The sequence below is a fragment of the Amblyomma maculatum genome, chromosome 5 (assembly GCF_055883805.1).
Source record: "Amblyomma maculatum isolate TAMU_Amacu chromosome 5, ASM5588380v1, whole genome shotgun sequence".
Classification (NCBI taxonomy): domain Eukaryota; kingdom Metazoa; phylum Arthropoda; class Arachnida; order Ixodida; family Ixodidae; genus Amblyomma; species Amblyomma maculatum.
This window is the reverse complement of record NC_139348.1, coordinates 16,470,966-16,487,964: the sequence shown is the minus strand read 5'-3', so window position 1 is coordinate 16,487,964 and position 16,999 is coordinate 16,470,966. Positions and strand designations below refer to the sequence as shown.

Genomic DNA, 16,999 nt, shown 5'->3' with positions numbered 1-16,999 from the left:
TGGAATACTTCCATCAAAACAGGCGTTAGGCAAGGCAAAAATGTTTTATAAAATTCGCTAGTAATACCATCTGGGCCAGGAGATTTATTTATTTATTTATTTATTTATTTATGAATACTGCAATCCCATGCGGGATTTTAGCAGGGTGGGATACATCCTTATAGACAATAACATAGGCAACAACAACAAGAATACAAAGTTCAATAAGAGGCGGAAACAACAAACAAAGTAAGTCATGGCAAAACAGATGGTTGTAATGATTACACAAAACCGGACAGATTAAGGCGTGAACAAAATAAGTTTACAGATGGCTGTGAAACAGTGTCATTGTCTAATTTATTCCATTCGGTGATAGTCCTGGGAAAGAAAGAATATTTGAAGCAGTTATTGCGAGTGGAATAAGGAGCTATTGTTAGGGCGTGTCTTTGTCTTGTGGCATATCCTGTAGGGAAAGAAATTATATGTGACACGTCAACTTTGTAATCACCCTTTATCAACTGAAATAGAAATTTTAGGCGCAGTGCTCTGTTCCTTTCGGTAAGAGAAGGAAGTTTGGCCTTTGCTAAAAGTGTTGTCATTGAGGTGCGCCCAAAGCTATTGTAAATAAAACGGACTGCCCTCTTCTGCAAATTTTCAATCATATTGGTGTGTTTTTGTGTATAGGGATACCAGATAATAGAGGCGTATTCTATGCTTGGAAGGACAATGGTTTTATAAGCCATTAACCGGACAGCGGGTGTGGATAGTTTTAATGCTCGTCTTAGAAAAAAGAGTTTTTGATTAGCATAACTTTCTACGTATTTAATATGATTTGTCCAGCTAAGATCTTTTGAAATCCAAAGACCGAGGTATTTAAACTGCTCAACTTCAGATAGAAAAATATTCCGGGCTGAATACCTGAAATGAAGAGGGTTCTTTTTATGGGTTATTTTCATAAATACTGTTTTCTCAAAATTAACCTCCATTTGCCATTCTTCACACCATGAAACAGCTCTTTGAAATGATTCATTTAGCTTTAACTGATCATTAGCGCTGTTAATTTCAGAATAAATGACGCAATCGTCGGCGTACAGGTTAATCTTAACATCAATGTTATTTGTAATATCATTGAGAAAAATCAAGAATAAAAGAGGTCCAATAACAGAGCCTTGCGGCACGCCGGAGTCAACTGAAACCTTAGAAGAACTCTGATTCTTAAAAGAAACATATTGTTGTCTGTTCGAAAGATAGCAAGAGATCCAATTAATGAGCTGTGGGTTTGCTAATATTTTATCTAACTTAAATAGTAACTTTTTATGTGAAACTTTGTCAAAAGCTTTTGCAAAGTCCATAAAGATTGCATCGATTTGTTTACCTGAATTTATTGTAGCTGCGAAATCATGTACGGTAATAGCTAACTGTGTGGACGTGGAAAAACCTCTTCTGAAACCATGTTGAGCGCTTGATAGAATGTTGTACTTGTCAAGAAATTCAGAAATATGTTTGTGTATTATATGCTCAAGAAGCTTACATGATGTTGAAGTTAATGAAATGGGGCGGTGGGGGAGTGGGCCTGGCAGCAGCCGTGCAGGCAACATGCTTAGCAACCCTTTTTGCTTCATGATCCAGGTCGTGGCTTTTATCAGCTGGGAGGCGTCTTCCACGTGCACCTGCTATCCTGCCGCTATCTGCACCGAGAAGCTACGTTTGCCTATGGTATCACCGTCCCCTCCCGTCAACTGCTGCGTCATCAATGGACAGCCAAGTTTAACCACCGTAGCGCCCCCCTGGGACCAATCTAAAGTGACGTCACCTTACGACAGCTCACCGATTGGTATAGAACAACCGTGGATGCCGCATCGAACCAGTGGGCCTGGCAGCAGCCGTGCAGGCAACATGCTTAGCAACCCTTTTTGCTTCATGATCCAGGTCGTGGCTTTTATCAGCTGGGAGGCGTCTTCCACGTGCACCTGCTATCCTGCCGCTATCTGCACCGAGAAGCTACGCTTGCCTATGGTATCACCGTCCCCTCCCGTCAACTGCTGCGTCATCAATGGACAGCCAAGTTTAACCACCGTAGCGCCCCCCTGGGACCAATCTAAAGTGACGTCACCTTACGACAGCTCACCGATGGGTATAAAACAACCGTGGATGCCGCATCGAACCAGTGGGCCTGGCAGCAGCCGTGCAGGCAACATGCTTAGCAACCCTTTTTGCTTCATGATCCAGGTCAGTAGGTACTTACCGGTCAAATGTTATCGTAATGACAACAGATTTTTGCTGCTGCTGCCTTGCCCACCATGTGTGAAATACCTTGTTACATGTGTTCGTTCGATTCCTTTTGACCTGTTAGCTTGTGGGGACATAGAATCTAATCCTGGCCCTAGTGAAAAAGAAATGCTAGAACAGTTGCAAGCTGGTCAAAACGCAATGCAGTTAGCTATCCAGGATATACAAACCACCCAGAAAGACATAGTGTATAAAATCTCTTCTTTAACGGAACGTGTCGATGGTGTGGAGCGACAGGTTAACGCATTTAGTATGGTAACTGGTCAAGTAAAAGATATGGAAGAAAATATGAACGGAATTGAATCTGCACTAGCTTCCCTAACAAGTAAAATAGATAACTTGGAAAATTTTAGTCGCAGGAATAATCTAATTATTTATGGAATAAAAGAACCTTGCACCGAAACACCTCAAGAACTCCTGAACACAGTGGGTGTGCTTTTCGAAACTAAGCTAGAGATAAAAGCATCAAGCATTGAAAGATGTCACCGACTTGGGCGAAAAAACGATGCAAATCAAGACCGACCTGTAATTTTGAAATTCCTCGATCATCGTGAAAAGATGTCGGTATTAGCGGCTGCACACAAGCTGAAGGGCTCTAATGAGTCTATTTCAGAAGATTTCTCGCTTAGAATTCGTGAAAAGCGCAAATACCTGTGGAAGAGCTCAGAAAAAGAAAGGGGCGATAAAGCAAAAGTAAAGCTAGTTTACGACAAGCTCAGTGTAAATGGTGTGCTTTATTACTGGGATGATGTAAAGGGCATGCGAGTCAAAGTAAAGAAAAATGGCAGTTTGACGAAATATGCGTGACACTCGCGTACTGAAAATCCTGAACGTGAACTGTAGGAGCGTTGTTAATAAATGCACAGAATTAGAAGGACTCTTGGAAGCCTGTGACCCGGACATTGCTATATTAACGGAGACATGGTTAAGCAAAAGCGTTTACGATAGCGAATTTGTGCCTCGCGGTTACTATATCCATAGAAAAGATCGTGGTAGCAAAGGGGGTGGGGTGGGTGTCCTTTTCAAAGCATGTCTAACGATGGCAAGAATGCCCGACATACAAAACGTCGAGGGAATATTCTGCAAAGCCTATCATGACAACATTAGGTATATTATAGGTGCTATTTATAGGCCACCTAACTCTTCCCCTGAAGTACTAGATGGTCTTAGAAACTATATGATTGAACATGTGAAGCCTGGTGATCGGATTATTTTGGCCGGAGATTTTAACCTGCCATACGTAGACTGGCTTTCCTTCTCACAAAATGTTCGGGGAGATAAATGTGGCGAAATGATGATAGACATAGCGTTTGAGTTTGATCTACTTCAAGTCGTTGAAAATTTTACGAGAATAACAACTAACTCGAGATCAATACTCGATATATTCTTCATAAGTGGAGCAATTGGAACAAACAGCACCTGTGAAGTTCTCCCTGGTATTTCAGATCACCAGGCTGTGTTATTAACGCTTTCCAATGTCTCTCTACTGGTTCTCGTTCTGAATTTCTGGTTCTGAAGGTCTGAAATGGCTGATTTAATTTCTTCCAAAGTGATGGGTCCCTCTACTACAGCACATTTCTCATCGTCTAGTCGAGGAAAGTTCTCAAGTAAGTAATTATAATCGAAACCCTGATTTGGATCTTTTAACTGCCGAACAGCTTTCGATAATAATCATAGAAAGCAGCAAGAATACTAGGAGCATCACTATATGTGCAACCACCATACTGAATTTCCAATATTTCCTTCGTAAGAGCATTCTCTCTCTCATCACTGAGGGCCCGACGTGAAGGTTGCTCGTCAAGAAACCTTCGAGTCCTAGATCTTATTAGGGCCCCCTTGTATCTTTCCGTCGCAATTTGTTGAAGCTCTGCCTTTACGTTATTAATTTCTTCAACATAGGCACACGGGCTAACCCTCTCTAGCTCATGTAGCTCAGTTAGAGTGCGCCCAAGCTCACGAAGGTGGTGTCTCTTTAGGAACGCGATTCTTGCAGAGGCTTCAATTGCCAAGTTTTTGGTTTCCTGTTTGAACAAGTCCCATTTTTGAAAAACTGACAGATCATGGCGTGACCATATGTCTTTCAAACAAGTAGGTACAGCACGCTTAAAGATTTCATCTGAGAGCAGACAGTTATTCATTTTCCACAGTTCCCACCGAGGGTGAAGTATCTGCCGACTGTACCTCCCTACCTGAAGAGACACCATACAATGGTCAATGAAGAAGATGGGCCGCACCCAGTAACCAAACAAATTTGCTAACATGTCTGCAGAAACATAAATTCTGTCAAGGCGGGCATTAGAGGAGAACTGAAAATGAGTGAAATGAATACTGTCGCCTTTTTCCTGCCCCACATCCACAAGGTTATATTCACAAGCCAAATCGTTAAGTAATGCAGCACTAGGGTCATATCTCTTACATAATGCTGATCGGTCCTCATCCCTACAAACACAATTAAAATCTCCCAACAACATAATTTTTCGATCTGTGCACAAATGATTAACTAATGAAAGAAAAAAATGCCTTCTGTCTCGTTGTTTTACAGGGGCGTAAACACAAATAATTCGCCACTGCACACCTGAGATTGTGAGGTCACAGCATATAAGTCGTCCCTCGCCATCTATGCAATAAGACATGGCTGTCATCTCTAGTGTTTTGGCCAGGAATAGCATACACCCTCCGGACAAGCCTCTAGCGTGGCTAACAATAATGTTATATTCCGGCAAAAACGGCTCAAGAGCAGCTTCCGTCTCTTCATCGGAGGACAACTTTGTTTCCTGAATTGCTGCTACAGACACACTCCATTTCTTTAACAGATGTCTTAACTGCTGCTGTCTCCGACGATTACGCATACCCCTGACGTTAAGGGTAGCGACTTGATATGCTGCGACTCTAGCCATTTTTGGTACTAGTCCTTTTAAACATCATCCCCTGGAATGGGGTGGCCCGCCTGCAAATTGGCGGCCTTTCGGGCAGACATCGCCCTCCTCTTTAAAGTCACCCTTCCTGTGGCCTGTACACAGTGTGCCTTCTGGCCAGCACCATCGATACACACCTCATCATCTGCGGGACGCTTCAAAGGCACTGTGTTGTCCATGTCCTCCTCTGAGACACTCAAGGCTTCGGCCCACGAACCTGATTGGAGCACATCGCTCGCTGCCACACTGACAGCCGACAGAGAACCGGACGCACCAGAGATCGGCGCCACAGACGGCTCACTGTTACCCTCCAACGACGAAGGAGAATCACTTACGAAGGAGGATAGGCGAGTATCCACTGGCAGTATCTTCTCCACTGATTCCACAGGAGGCATATCCAGACGTCCTTCAATGAAAGGTGGTTCTTGGGCAGCAAGGGCAGCACTCTGAGTAGCACTCACAGGTGGGCCCGGGTCGGGCGGTTTTGGCTCTGGAGACGCTGGTTCTTGATGGCCAGTCACTGCAGATTCTTCTGAGTTGGTGTGAAGTGCAGAACGCTTCTGGTCCCCATCAATTTGAGGTTCACGACCTAACTCACCAGTTACATCAGCAACCCCTGACACATCCATGACATGTTCGGACGCCACGTCATCTTCTCGTGACCACTGGCCTTGACGCAGTCTATCGGCATAACTTAATACACAGTTCTCCACAGTATGGCCAAAGCGCCGGCACTGGGTGCATCGAGGCGTTCGGCACTGACGCGTACATGGCCTACCCGGCTGCATCGAAGGCACAGTGGAGGTCTCCCTGAGATAAGCACTAATGCCTGCACCCCATAAACATTAAGAGTGAGAGGAATTGTACTTGCTGACACTCCGTCCTTGAGCGTGAGGGAGATTTCACGGTTCGCCGTTTCCATGTGCTCCATCCCTGGGCACCGCCACTTTTCACGTTCCACAGATTGAATCGTTCCATAAGGCTCGAAAGCTTCCACAATCCTCCGGTGCTCCATATAGCGGGGAAGCCAAAGGAGCTTAACCTTGACATTCTTTGTATCCGGGTCGAACACCATGCACCGAAGTCCTTTCACAGGGAACTCTGCTTTGTTAATTAGCTTCTGCTTTGAAAAACTACTCTCGCAGGTAACCATCCACACGTGGCTCATTTGGTACTGACCAATGCACAAAATTTCCCGGAGGTCCAAAATCTGTGCAAGTGCGTCTCGAAAGTCAGGTGCTCGGTACGGGCGACCCTTAAGGTCGGCATGCAGGAAAACGGTATTAAGGACAACATTACCGGTGGGCAGGCGTGGAAGGACAACTTTGTGCGTTTCGGTAGTGTCCTGAGGAGTCGAAAGACCTCGGCCAACGGCCGATGCGCTGTTTCCAGCAAGCAACATTTTCAGGCTCAGCCGTCCAGAACGCTACTGAGCTACATCGGCCGCTGTCCGATGCGCTGTTTCCAGCAAGCAACATTTTCAGGCTCAGCCGTCCAGAACGCTACTGAGCTACATCGGCCGCTGTCCCCCCTGCTACTTTCTTGGGTATTTATGTTGTCTGTATACGAACCTTGAGAGTGTTCACCAGCGCCACCCTCAGCCATGGCGGCGGACGTGGGACGTCCTTTGTTACCGCCAGCGTCACGTAGAACGTGATCAAGAGCGAGTGCGAAAGCTGTGCTAGAACCCTCTTACGCTACCTATGGCTTCAAGACTGCCAGAACCGAGACCCCCGTAAGCTACAAGCAGATCAATCAAGGGGAAATGGGGGTGCTCGTTATAATACACGAAGGAAATAAGCCAACAGTCAGCGAGGCCAAGGAAAGCGTTGGGGATGGTACTTTGTCTTTTTTTTTTAATGTTTACATGGATAATCACAGAAATTAGTAATGTAATCTGTTTAGGGGAAAGATAATTAGACACAAAGTAGAAGAAAAAAAACGTGCCGATGGTGGGATCCGAATAACGCGTCCGGTGCTCTTCCAACTGAGCTACATCGGCCGCTGTCCCCCCTGCTACTTTCTTGGGTATTTATGTTGTCTGTATACGAACCTTGAGAGTGTTCACCAGCGCCACCCTCAGCCATAGCGTCGGACGTGGGACGTCCTTTGTTACCGCCAGCGTCACGTAGAACGTGACCAAGAGCGAGGGCGAAAGCTGTGCTAGAACCCTCTTACGCTACCTATGGCTTCAAGACTGCCAGAACCGACACCCCCGTAAGCTACAAGCAGATCAATCTAGGGGAAATGAGGGTGCTCGTTATAATACACGAAGGAAATAAGGCAACAGTCAGCGAGGCCAAGGAAAGCATTGGGGATGGTACTTTTTCTTCTTTTTTTTTTAATGTTTACTTGGATAATCACAGAAATTAGTAATGTAATCTGTTTAGGGGAAAGATAATTAGACACAAAGTAGAAGAAAAAAAAACGGGCCGATGTGGGATCCGAACCCACGACCTCCGAATACCGCGTCCGGTGCTCTTCCAACTGAGCTACATCGGCCTTTTTTATTTCTTTATTGCATGGAAAAACTTCCGTAAAAAGGAACAACTCCACTTACTTAAACATGTCCATGTCTAAAGTTACCGGGCTGCTTAATGCGAGCCCGTCATATCCTCAGCCCGACAATGCACAATCATCAGAACATCAAAAGTCTGGGAGACATACACATGCGTCTAGATACGGCATCCAGTTTGGAGGTTCTTCACGTGCAGCATATACACTTCTCACCAAAGCACACTGCTCCCGAAACACGGATTTCGACGATATTGGTGGCTCTGCATGCCTGTCGATTATGCGGCTTTTCCAAAGGCTGAACAGTCCCATCAACACAAATAGATCGTAAGGCACGACAGAGTTTTTGTCAGGAGGCAAAAATCTAATTGTATAAGGCGTAATTTCAATGTCCTTTTTAAGAGTTCTTTGTAGTATGTCCCAAAAGAACATAGCATCACGGCACAGAATAAAGCAATGATCAATTGTCTCAGGCACGTTACAGAGACGACAATTTACCGACCAGGGCACGAACGTCTCTTTATTGTGAAGAAATGTCTTGACAGGCAACGTCGCTGTATGTAATTTGAAAAAGAACGTTTTTGCAGCTGCCTGAATGCACATTTGCCTAACACGCTTTAGAACAGTGGTGTCCAAAAACCCCAGATAAGGCTGCCAATACAACGGTGTAGGGAACAAAGACTCAGTGAGAGCCTGGGTCATCTGCTTTCTCGAGAGGCTATACAGGTAATCTACAGAGAAACGCACAGTGAGAAAATTGAAAATGTCAGCAACCTCCTTAAGGAATCCCCATAAATGCCTCTCACGAGCCTGCCCGATTGGTGCGAATAAGTAAGGCAAATGTGGACTAAGGCGCCTTATGAGCACAGTTACAAGAAACGGATGGTTTGCCGATTTGAAAAAGAAAAAACGGGAGACAAGTTGATGCACAAACAAGTGAACAAGGCCCACTCCACCAGACTCTAAGGGAAGAAACAAGTTGTCACGCCGCATGGGCTCCCATTGAGAGCGCCACACAAATGTTGCAAATATTCTGTTTATAACTTGTACTTTGCTCCTCGCACAATGCAGGACCTGAAGGATATACGCAAGCTTTGCAAACAAAAATATGTTACAGACCTGTGCCCTAGCAAACACTGAGAGTTCCCTACCCATCCAAGCCTGCGTTTGTCGCCGCATAGGTACGATTTGTGAATCCCAGTAGGCTGCGCTGTTACGAACTTGGTGCAGCGGAACCCCTAGGTACTGAAGAGGACTACAGTCCCAGCATATGCCTCCAAACTGGCTTGGTCTAGTGCCCCAGTGTCCCAACCAAAAACCTTTGGATTTATCTAAATTAAGGGCCGCGCCTGATACATCGCAGAACTGTTCAGTCAAGTGTAAAGCCTCAAGTACACTCTTTTTGTCAGAACAAAAGAGGGCGATATCGTCCGCGTAAGCTAAAATCTTAACTTCACATTGAGCCAGAGAGAAACCACGGATGGCTGCACTGGTAATTATACTGAGACAGAGGGGTTCCAGATATAAGCCAAACAACAGTGGAGACAGTGGACATCCTTGACGAACAGATGATTCCAGTGGTATTGGTTTCGTTAGCTCCTTATTAACAATTAGTCTTGTATACGAGTTCATATAGCACAGCCTTATGCCTTTGAGCAAAACGTCACCAATGTTTGCATTCTCTAAGAGCGCGAACAAGAAATTGCGCCGAACTTTATCAAACGCCTTCGCCAGGTCAATTTGAATCAGAGCTACTTGGCCTGTCTCATCTGATACTGTCTCGATTACTGAAGGTGCAATATGGATGTGTGTTTGAATACTGCGCCCTCTGATACCACATACCTGATGCGAACCTATCAAGTCCATGATAACCAGCTGCAAACGAGAACAAAGGACCTTGGCAAAAATTTTGTAATCAACATTACAGAGGGAAATTAGACGATATCCTTCAACAGTTTTCAACCGACTAGTATCTTTGCTTTTGGGAATTAATATTGTGTGGCCTGAATAGAAAGTGGGGGCAGGAAACCCGCATCATAAGATGCTTGAAATACTTCCATCAAAACAGGCGTTAGGCAAGGCGAAAATGTTTTATAAAATTCGCTAGTAATACCATCTGGGCCAGGAGATTTCTGGTTCTGAAGGTCTGAAATGGCTGATTTAATTCCTTCCAAAGTGATGGGTCCCTCTACTACAGCACATTTCTCATCGTCTAGTCGAGGAAAGTTCTCAAGTAAGGAATTATAATCGAAACCCTGATTTGGATTTTTACAACTGCCGAACAGCTTTCGATAATAATCATAGAAAGCAGCAAGAATACTAGGCGCATCACTATATGTGCAACCACCATACTGAATTTCCAATATTTCCTTCGTAAGAGCATTCTCTCTCTCATCACTGAGGGCCCGACGTGAAGGTTGCTCGTCAAGAAACCTTCGAGTCCTAGATCTTATTAGGGCCGCCTTGTATCTTTCCGTCGCAATTTGTTGAAGCTCTGCCTTTACGTTATTAATTTCTTCAACATAGGCACCCGGGCTAACCCTCTCTAGCTCATGTAGCTCAGTTAGAGTGCGCCCAAGGTCCCGAAGGTGGTGTCTCTTTAGGAACGCGATTCTTGCAGAGGCTTCAATTGCTAAGTTTTTGGTTTCCTGTTTGAACAAGTCCCATTTCTGAAAAACTGACAGATCATGGCGTGACCATATGTCTTTCAAACAAGTAGGTACAGCACGCTTAAAGATTTCATCTGAGAGCAGACAGTTATTCATTTTCCACAGTTCCCACCGAGGGTGAAGTATCTGCCGACTGTACCTCCCTACCTGAAGAGACACCATACAATGGTCACTGAAGAAGATGGGCCGCACCCAGTAACCAAACAAATTTGCTAACATGTCTGCAGAAACATAAATTCTGTTAAGGCGGGCATTAGAGGAGAACTGAAAATGAGTGAAATGAATACTGTCGCCTTTTTCCTGCCCCACATCCACAAGGTTATATTCACAAGCCAAATCGTTAAGTAATGCAGCACTAGGGTCATATCTCTTACATAATGCTGATCGGTCCTCATCCCTACAAACACAATTAAAATCTCCCAACAACATAATTTTGCGATCTGTGCACAAATGATTAACTAATGAAAGAAAAAAATGCCTTCTGTCTCGTTGTTTTACAGGGGCTTAAACACAAATAATTCGCCACTGCACACCTGAGATTGTGAGGTCACAGCATATAAGTCGTCCCTCACCATCTATGCAATAAGACATGGCTGTCATCTCTAGTGTTTTGGCCAGGAATAGCATACACCCTCCGGACAAGCCTCTAGCGTGGCTAACAATAATGTTATATTCCGGCAAAAACGGCTCAAGAGCAGCTTCCGTCTCTTCATCGGAGGACAACTTTGTTTCCTGAATTGCTGCTACAGACACACTCCATTTCTTTAACAGATGTCTTAACTGCTGCTGTCTCCGACGATTACGCATACCCCTGATGTTAAGGGTAGCGACTTGATATGCTGCGACTCTAGCCATTTTTGGTACTAGTCCTTTTAAACATCATCCCCTGGAATGGGGTGGCCCGCCTGCAAATTGGCGGCCTTTCGGGCAGACATCGCCCTCCTCTTTAAAGTCACCCTTCCTGTGGCGTCTACACAGTGCGCCTTCTGGCCAGCACCATCGATACACACCTCATCATCTGCGGGACGCTTCAAAGGCACTGTGTTGTCCATGTCCTCCTCTGAGACACTCAAGGCTTCGGCCCACGAACCTGATTGGAGCACATCGCTCGCTGCCACACTGACAGCCGACAGAGAACCGGACGCACCAGAGATCGGCGCCACAGACGGCTCACTGTTACCCTCCAACGACGAAGGAGAATCAATGACGAAGGAGGATAGGCGAGCATCCACTGGCAGTATCTTCTCCACTGATTCCACAGGAGGCATATCCAGACGTCCTTCAATGAAAGGTGGTTCTTGGGCAGCAAGGGCAGCACTCTGAGTAGCACTCACAGGTGGGCCCGGGTCCGGCGGTTTTGGCTCTGGAGACGCTGGTTCTTGATGGCCAGTCACTGCAGATTCTTCTGAGTTGGTGTGAAGTGCAGAAGGCTTCTGGTCCCCATCAATTTGAGGTTCACGACCTAACTCACCAGTTACATCAGCAACCTCTGACACATCCATGATATGTTCGGACGCCACGTCATCTTCTCGTGACCACTGGCCTTGACGCAGTCTATCGGCATAACTTAATACACAGTTCTCCACAGTATGGCCAAAGCGCCGGCACTGGGTGCATCGAGGCGTTCGGCACTGACGCGTACATGGCCTACCCGGCTGCATCGAAGGCACAGTGGAGGTCTCCCTGAGATAAGCACTAATGCCTGCACCCCATAAACATTAAGAGTGAGAGGAATTGTACTTGCTGACACTCCGTCCTTGAGCGTGAGGGAGATTTCACGGTTCGCCGTTTCCATGTGCTCCATCCCTGGGCACCGCCACTTTTCACGTTCCACAGATTGAATCGTTCCATAAGGCTCGAAAGCTTCCACAATCCTCCGGTGCTCCATATAGCGGGGAAGCCAAAGGAGCTTAACCTTGACATTCTTTGTATCCGGGTCGAACACCATGCACCGAAGTCCTTTCACAGGGAACTCTGCTTTGTTAATTAGCTTCTGCTTTGAAAAACTACTCTCGCAGGTAACCATCCACACGTGGCTCATTTGGTACTGACCAATGCACAAAATTTCCCGGAGGTCCAAAATCTGTGCAAGTGCGTCTAGAAAGTCAGGTGCTCGGTACGGGCGACCCTTAAGGTCGGCATGCAGGAAAACGGTATTAAGGACAACATTACCGGTGGGCAGGAGTGGAAGGACAACTTTGTACGTTTCGGTAGTGTCCTGAGGAGTCGAAAGACCTCGGCCAACGGCTGATGCGCTGTTTCCAGCAAGCAACATTTTCAGGCTCAGCCGTCCAGAACGCTACTGAGCTACATCGGCCGCTGTCCGATGCGCTGTTTCCAGCAAGCAACATTTTTAGGCTCAGCCGTCCAGAATGCTACTGAGCTACATCGGCCGCTGTCCCCCTGCTACTTTCTTGGGTATTTATGTTGTCTGTATACGAACCTTGAGAGTGTTCACCAGCGCCACCCTCAGCCATGGCGGCGGACGTGGGACGTCCTTTGTTACCGCCAGCGTCACGTAGAACGTGATCAAGAGCGAGGGCGAAAGCTGGGCTAGAACCCTCTTACGCTACCTATGGCTTCAAGACTGCCAGAACCGAGACCCCGTAAGCTACAAGCAGATCAATCAAGGGGAAATGAGGGTGCTCGTTATAATACACGAAGGAAATAAGCCAACAGTCAGCGAGGCCAAGGAAAGCGTTGGGGTTGGTACTTTGTCTTTTTTTTTAATGTTTACTTGGATAATCACAGAAATTAGTAATGTAATCTGTGTAGGGGAAAGATAATTAGACACAAAGTAGAAGAAAATACAACGTGCCGATGGTATATATATATATATATATATATATATATATATATATATATATATATATATATATATATATATATATATATATATATATATATATATATATATACTATATACTATATATATATATATATATATATATAGTGAAAAATGAAGACCAACGTGTGAAACAATTTATTGACGTTTCGGCTGTGGAACAGCCTTTGTCAGAATGTCGGCGCTGAAATGGAAGTTACAGTATTCGTACAAAGATATAACCGCACGGAAAAGTATAGACGCATCGGGCACGTGACAACAGGGCGATATGTGGGTCACTGTAGGAGGTGTTAGCGTTTTGGAGTATTGTCTATCATAAATGCGGCGGCAGCAGATAAATACACATACCTAGAAACAAACATGTACGAGATATTCAGTAGGCATATCATCAGTTCAAAGATAACCAAGTACAATTGCTAGACAGCAAAATTAAAGAAGCGAGAAATTACAGAACAAAGAAAACGCGGCTCAATGAACAGCATAAAGATTAGCACGCAATATCATCACTACATACTAAAAGAGAACGATATGCTCCACCCAAGCACAAAAAGAAAAAGAAAGACACGCAAGCGCTGTAGATATGCGAAGACAATGAGCGAGAAGCGGCACTAACCCGACATTGACATGGGAACATATTTGGGCGTTCGAGGTGCAGGGATCGAACTTAATTTTCCTGTGCTTTCATTTAAACCTGACGACACTGCTTTGAATTTATAGATAACAAACGACTCTAATTTCGCGCTCATGATTGCTTTTAAAACCGGATTCGAGAATAGTGGCTGAAATCTGGTCAAATGAATGACCGGGTAGTTGAGCATGCTTTGATAGAGGCAGGTGTGGAAGTGATTGAACATGGGCTCTGTGGTTGTTAAAGCGCAATCTAAACGGGGTTTCAGTTTGTCCTACATATTGTTGGTTACATACGGTGCATTGCAGTAGGTAAATAACGTTTGAAGTATCGCAGGTGAAGTCGCCGTGAATGTCAAAACGAAACTTTGACCCAGTGCTATGGACGCTCTGTGATGTGGTCATGTGGGGACACAGTTTACACCTGTTCTTATTACATGGATGGCAGCCTATGGGTTCCGGAGAATCTGTTTTCGATGATGTTAGTATATCTCGTAGGTTTCTCGATCTTCTGTAAACTGCCCTGGGCGGCTCTACGAATGTGTTCCTAAGGCGATCACTTTGCATGTGAATGTTGCGATGCTTTTTAAGGATTGTCGAAACGTTCGGAGCAGAAGCAGAATGAGTTAGGACAAGCTTAGTATGCAAGAGGGGAGTTTTCGGTTTGTCTTTGGTAAGTAGAATTCTACGGTCTTGTGTATCAGCGTGCTTAATGGCGTCATCTATGAGCTGCAGGGGGTATTTTTTTTTTAATGAGCGTGGTGCGAAGCGTGGCACAGTTATGTTTGAAATCAGATTGCTTTGAGCAAATTCGTTTGAAACGAACTGCTTGACTGTAGGGGATACTGGTTTTTACGTGCTTGACATGGCTACTAGCGAAGTGCAGATATTGTTGACGGTCAGTCGATTTTCGGTACACTGTTGTAGTTAAGCTGCCTTCCTGAAGCGAAATTGTGACGTCAAGAAAATTATTTGTATATCTAGAGTACTTGTGGGAAAATGATATATAAGGGTGCAAGCTGTTGAGATCGGCTATGAGTGATAGGAGCTCGGCTTCGACATGGGACCAGATAAGAAATATATCATCAATATAACGTTTGTAGTAAAAAGGTACTAAGGATCGGCTGTGGAAAAATTTGTTTTCCAGCATGGCCATAAATATGTTTGCGTAATTAGGTCCTATTCTTGTACCCATTGAGGTACCACTGATCTGGACATAATGCTTTCCTTCAAACTCGAAATTATTAAGCTCTAATATAAGTTTGAGTAGGGTGGCCAATGTGTTACTGTCGATTATCTTTTCAATGCAAGCTTCATTGTAGGCAGTCACAACGGCGCGTATACCACCTGCATGCGGGATGTTTCTGTAAAGTGAAGTGACGTCGAGCGTGACAAGCGGAGAATCATGAGGAATGCTAAGATCAATGATGTCAGACAAGAAGTTAGTAGTGTCCGCCCACATTTTTGTCTTACATAAAGGACACTACTAACTTCTTGTCTGACATCATTGATCTTATCTTATATATATATATATATATATATATATATATATATATATATATATATATATATATATATATATATATATATATATATATGTAAAGCCACTACCATCAAAGACAGATCGTTAGCAGCAGGTCACAAACAGTAGACACTGGGACACTGAATTCAGATCATTTTATCGAGGAAAGATACCTCACTGCTGTACAGCACAACAGAAGACTCACTGATACAGTCAGGCATACGCTTCCATGATCTCATGTGCGAGTGAAGTGCGGCTTTCGCAGAGAGTCCTAATCTTATACAGCCGAAGCTGACAACCCCTGCAAGACACGCAATGCTTAGCCAAATTAGAACGTTCCCCCGTTGTTAATGATAAGTTATGTTCCCGTACACGATCGTTCATCTTCGATGGCGCATTCCGTAAATGGCCTATAGCATGTTTCTTGCCACAGCCGCTTGCCACAGCCGCTCTTCTAGGTTTAACATATATATATATATATATATATATATATATATATATATATATATATATATATATATATATATATATATATATTATTTTTATGTATTTTTATTTCTTTATTATTTATTTTTTTACCTTGTTTAATATTTTAGGTTTTGGCTGCTTTTTCTTCGTATACATGACACTCCCTTTGCTACGAGAGATTGACAATTTACTTTTGTTAGTTATCCCTGGGTTTGGTTTCTTACCAGTTCTTGTCTTTTACGGCTTTTTTTGTTAGACTGCCTTTGCTTCGTTATGTGACGCTGCTTTTGCTACGAGGACTACGACTGCTATTGCTTTTTTTGCTAGTTACCTTTGGTTTTTACCTTGTTGTATGTTCTAATTTTTACGTTGTTTGGTTTTGATTGTTTTTTCTTCAAGTCTTGACAGTGCTTTGCTACGATTGACTGTTCGTTAAGATCTGTGTCGTTTATTTATCGCTAACCTTGTTGTGTTTAGTCATACATGCCTAGGCTTGTCATTGATGAATATTGATACCGGGTGGGGTGAAGTGCGAAGGGGCTATAAACGCCTGATTAGCCGAGGGTTTAAAAATACGTTCCTCTTTCTTTACAATAAACAGTTGGCAGTTCGCGCTCGTCATGTACTCTGTCTTGTGTGTGTCTTTGTTCGAGCAACTTAAGATGTCTGAAGTACTGCACCAACTAGGCCGACAATACATCTTACTGAAGGTTCACTGCTAAATGTCGATCCACACGATTGACCATCAACCGGCGGCAAACCACGGATGCCTAGTTAATTCCTATCATTGGCTCTCTTAGGGTCACTCCTAACCCCTAATTGTGAAGTAGCTGTGGAAAAAGCAGCCGTCATGAGTAATGCTATTATCTCCACATGTGCAGGTGATGGTCAGTGACTTAACAATAGTAGGGCTATCCTTGGGCGCGGCTTTTCTCCTATGGGCTACCCACGAAGCCCGCAAAGTGGAAGAATGATGTCGCATGGCGCCTGCTTCGCGGTTCATTAATCCATCATGTGAATCGGTCTTAACCTGAGTGCTAAATGGCAGACTCAAAAAAGGTCACACGTGCTTTTCTCACCAATAGGGAAACGAGAAGATAAACTTTTGCGTGAGCAGGGTTTAACACGGGTCTCTGCCCTGCAGTGGATGGGATGTTACGGAACTGAACTG

At 44.4% G+C, this 16,999-nt stretch overlaps 1 pseudogene; it reads right to left on the bottom strand.

Annotated features, from left to right (window-relative positions):
- Nucleotides 1-13,819: 13,819 nt before the first annotated feature.
- Nucleotides 13,820-14,988, bottom strand: LOC146187806 (uncharacterized; annotated as a pseudogene).
- Nucleotides 14,989-16,999: the final 2,011 nt, after the last annotated feature.